Below are 4650 nucleotides of genomic sequence, written 5' to 3' on the forward strand. Positions count from 1 at the left end.
TCAAGTGATTCTTGTGTCTCAGCTTCCCAGGAGCTGGGATTACAGGCAAATGCCACCATGCCTGGCTAATTTTTGTATTATTAGTAGATGGGGTTTCGCCAGGTTGGCCAGGCTGGTCTTGAACTACTGACCTCAAGTGATCTGCGCGCCTCAGCCTCCCAAAGTGCTGAGAATTACAGGTGTGAGCCATCGTGCCTGGCCTCTCTTATTAACTTTTCATGCATTATTGTGCTGTTTTCAACATCAAACTTTTCACTTGATTCCATTTATTTATTTAGAGACAAAGTCCTACTCTGTCACCCAGGCTGGAGTGCAGTGGTACAGTCTCGGCTCACTTCTACCCCTGCCTCCCAGGTTCAAGTGATTCTCCTGCCTCAGCCTCCCAACTAGCTGGGATTACAGGTGTACACCACCACACCTGGCTAATTTTTGTAGAGATGGTTTTGCCACGTTGGCCAGGCTGCTCTCAAACTGCTGGCCTCAGGTGATCTGCCTGCCTGGGGCTCCCAAAGTGCTGGATTACAGGCGTGAACCACCGGGGCCAGCCTACTTCATTCCTTTTTATAATCACCAGTTTTGTTTTTTCAACATTCTTGTGTTCATCTTTTAAGAGACAGAGTATCCCTGTGTTGTCCACGCTGGGGTGCAGTTGTCTATTCACAGGTGGGATCATAGCACACTACAGCCTTGAACTCCTGGGCTCAAGCAGCCCTCCTGTCTCAGCCTCCCAAGTAGCTGGGACTACAGGCATGAACCACTATGCCCAGCTTCTTAGGCTTATTTTAAAATTTTAGGGGGGGTTGCCTTGTGTCTGCACAGCTTAGTGCAGCCAGTTTCTGGAGAGAGGTTGTGCTGACACCTCAACCAGTCAGACTTCTGCACTCTGCTGATGGATCTGTGTGTAGGTAGGTGAGTAATTTTAATATTCAGGCTGCTTTCAAGTCTATCCAGACTTACTTTTTGTTGAGCCCTCTTTGATCTCTGCACACGCATCCAGCCTCCGATCAGCCAAATATCTGCTTGCTGTAGCTACAACTTCAACCTCAGGCCAGTAGAGCCGTAGGCCGTCCCTGCCTGTACTGCACTGGATTATTTCTAACGACGATGTTTTGGGTATGGCGGCCACTCACGCCTCCAAATGGAGTGAACCCTCTTTCAACCACAGCCACTTGCTCGTCCTCATGTTCCATTTTGTGTCAGCAGTACCTTCACCATGACTGAGTTGGAGGAGTGAGGGGAATGGGAACGGCCCAGGCAAGAACACTACAGACTCCCACTGTTCCTACCCAAAGTTCAGTGGTTTTTCAAACAATGTATCTCAAACTGGAAGGTTTTATGTCTGTTTCCAGAGCACCAAAATTGTTTTGAGCTGGGAAGTGGTGTGTGCTTATAGTTGTAGCTACTTAGGAGGCTGAGGCTGGAGGGATTGCTTAAGGGCAGGAATTCGAGACCAACCTGGGCAACAGAGCAAGACCCCCATCTCTAAACAAAAAGAAACTGTTTTGTCGATTTTTTTCAGCATTTTAATTGCTTGAACTATAATAAGGAGAGGATTTACTGACGTCCTTGCCTGACTATAGCTGGAAATGCTGTCCAAAGCATCTGAGACTTTAATGATGATCTGGGTAACTGAGTTCAGGAAATGCCGATGGGAAAAGGATTGCACTGCTGTCCAAACCGCCTCTTGCAAACTGATGATCCAATTGCTTAAAATGGTTAAGAGTGAAAATGGGAACTGGCCAGGGACCAGGACACATGCTGGGCTTCCTTCCTGCTCTGTGCTGGTAGTCCTGCATTTTTTTCCATGTTCTACTTTTTGTAACTCTCCAGTTCTCCCTCCACAGCATGACATCTTAGTCTTTACAGCAATATTTGTGTAATTATTTTAATATTACATCTTACCTTGTAAAATTTTATTTTATTTTTTTAGTAGAAGAACAGATCACTTAATTATACAAACAAAATCACTTTCCTTTGCTCCGGGGAGTCCAGGCAATCTTTCAAGTTCATTTGCTGCCTGACAGAAAGGTTTTTAGTATCAGAAAGAACCTCGCTCTCCTCCGAGATCCACATGGAAAACAAGATCAGAAACAGAAGTCCACCATGGAAAAAATCCCAGGATGATCCAATCTGGAAAGAATTTAATTAACAAAATAAAATGGAGGGAAAATGGTCCGGGGGGGCCCTAGGGAGAGAGGACTCGTGTCCCAGGCCGCAAAGTCTGCCCAGCACACCCAGTGGGCAGCCTTGGACCTGTCACTGCAGAGCCAGCCTTGACAAGCAGACCCAGTGTGCTCGGCCACGGCTTTCTGACGCACTTGGCATATGTACAGATATGAAAAACCCAATGGCAGGTGGTTGGAAAGTGGCTTCTAGCTCTTCTACGCTGGCTTGGCACATTCAGGCATGCAAAGCAAGGAGGTTTTGCGGGCTTCACCAAACAGTTAATTTTGGCAAAAAGAGAAAAAGCTAAAATCCATAAGCAAGATTAAAAGCCACTGAAGTGAAAACGATGTATTTCCTCAGCATTGTGGAGTTAGACTACCACTACAATCTTTATTTTTATTTTGTAATAAAGTCGCTGCCATCTTCTCCCTCGACTCAGGTCAAAGTTAATAGCAGCATTGCACAAAGTCCTCTGTGAAGCCAGTGTTCTCTGCTCCCCGGGTCAGAGGTCATAGGTCAAGTTCAGTCAGTCCGAAGAATCATGGGGGGCTGCTTGCTGTCCTCATCCAGGCGCAGGGCGCTGGCCTCATCCTCCAGGTAGGTGCCACCCATGGCACCCAGGTTGTCTGCGTAGGCTTTTGCTGCAGCTGTGCCGTACGCCTGAATGACTAAGGGGGAGTCGTGAGAGGCAGAGTCCAAGATCTCATTGGCCGTCTCCAGACTGCCATCCAGCCGGTGCTGCTTCATCAGGGCGCACTCGCCGCCCTCCTGGGGGTCCAGGTTGTACATGTACAGATACCCGTCGGAGGCGCCCACCAGCAACCGTGGGATCTTCTGAACTGTGGCTAGCAAGCGGATGTTTTTGTGGCTGCAGAATGGCAGGCGGACTGTGGCGAAGGCTCGGCCCTGGTTGAACATTTCTGTTACTTGGGAAGGCAGGTAGCTGGTGGAGGCCATGAGCACTTTCCCAAAGTACCCAGTCCAGGTGGTGAGCTCCTCTGCGGGTTTTTCTTTCAGTTTCGAGTTTGAAGATGTGCATGGTCTCCGTGTTGCTGGAGGCGGAAGGAACATGCTGTCCATGCTGAAGGCCAGGGAGCAGATGCTCATGCACCTCTTCACTCCTCTCCGAAACTCAAAAGAGTTTTTGTCCCTCTGGAATGGAAAATACCCTAATCACGGTCCCCTTCTCCGAAGCTGTGGCAAGCTTAGTGCCACTAGCATCAAAAGCCAATGCTGCTAAAGGACTGTCATGAGCCGGAATCATGTTTGCAGCTCTCAAATTAATGGTATCGAAGACCTGCACCTGTCCGATGGTTGCGCTTCCTGGGTAGGCCAAATAGCAGTTGTCATTGTTGATTGACAGTGCACACAGGCCTGCAGGGTTTGGAGCCGTCTCCCTGATCCTGTGCAGTACCTTCATGTCCCGAATGTTGTGGATGTACAGGGACTCTTCCAGGCATACTATCAGCCTCTGCCTGTTGAGCTTCACAGCCAGAATCGTGTTGGAGTAGCTGTAGTTGCAGATCTCAGTTCCCTTCTTAAAGTGGCACACCTTTAGCTTCCTTGGTGCTTTAAGGCTCACTATGGCCACTAAGCTGCTAGAGAACAATCTCTCTACAATGCATACACCTTCCGTGTTGGTGTATTCATAGATCCGTTCCAGCCTATCCACAGAAGAAAGGAAAATTTATAACCGGACTTACTACCAACAGCTAGGGACCAGACAACAGCGCGATGGCCAGGACCAGTTGCTCTTGATCCCCGTTTCACTGCTGTGTTGTCCTGGTTGAAGTTGGGGAAGACCAGCTGGCCGGCGCCGGCCTCCCTCCCCGGTCTGGCTAGCCAGGATCATGGCTGGGCGCGCAGCGGGTGGGCCAGGAGGGCGGGTCAGGCTGCACTCAGGATCAGTGCCTGGCCCCGCTCGCCGCGCTGGTTGCCCCGGGATCAACTGCCGCCTCATCCCGTCCCCGCTCTTGTTTATGCTCCGGACGTAAATTTTATTTCTTGCTGGGGCCTTCAGCGGTTTCATCATAAAATCACAGTTATGCTCACATGCTGTCACATGCCACAATGTACGTCTCATAACCGTGGGGAAGGGCTTCTCTCAAGCAAAGTTCTCGTCTGTGTGTTTCATGAAAAAGGACAGATTGGTTGCTGCCACAAAAAGAGTTTCTCTCAATTTTTGCTTTGCTCAGATGCACGGTGTGACAAATATAGGCTTTTTGTTTTTTTCTGAGACGGAGTCTCGCTTTTTCACCAGGCTGGAGTGCAGTGGCATGAACTCGGCTCACTGTGACCTCCACCTCCCGGGTTCAACCAATTCCCCTGCCTCAGCCTCCCGAGTAGCTGGGATTACAGGTGCACGGCACCAGGCCCAGCTAATTTTTTTTTTTTTTTTTTTGTAGAGATGGGGTTTCACCACGTTGGACACACTGGTCTCCAACCCCTGCCCTCAGGCAATCTCCCTGCCCGGGCCTCCCAAAT

The 4650-nt window shown here is 49.5% G+C and overlaps 1 pseudogene across 1 annotated transcript; it reads right to left on the minus strand.

Annotated features, from left to right (window-relative positions):
• Positions 1–1928: 1928 nt before the first annotated feature.
• On the minus strand, positions 1929–4435 carry LOC108293774 (annotated as a pseudogene). The gene has a single exon (XR_001820803.2). The product of XR_001820803.2 is annotated as a WD repeat domain phosphoinositide-interacting protein 2-like (transcript).
• Between the last annotated feature and the right edge of the window lie 215 nt (positions 4436–4650).

The sequence above is a fragment of the Cebus imitator genome, unplaced genomic scaffold, assembly GCF_001604975.1.
Source record: "Cebus imitator isolate Cc_AM_T3 unplaced genomic scaffold, Cebus_imitator-1.0 Scaffold547, whole genome shotgun sequence".
NCBI classification, from domain to species: domain Eukaryota; kingdom Metazoa; phylum Chordata; class Mammalia; order Primates; family Cebidae; genus Cebus; species Cebus imitator.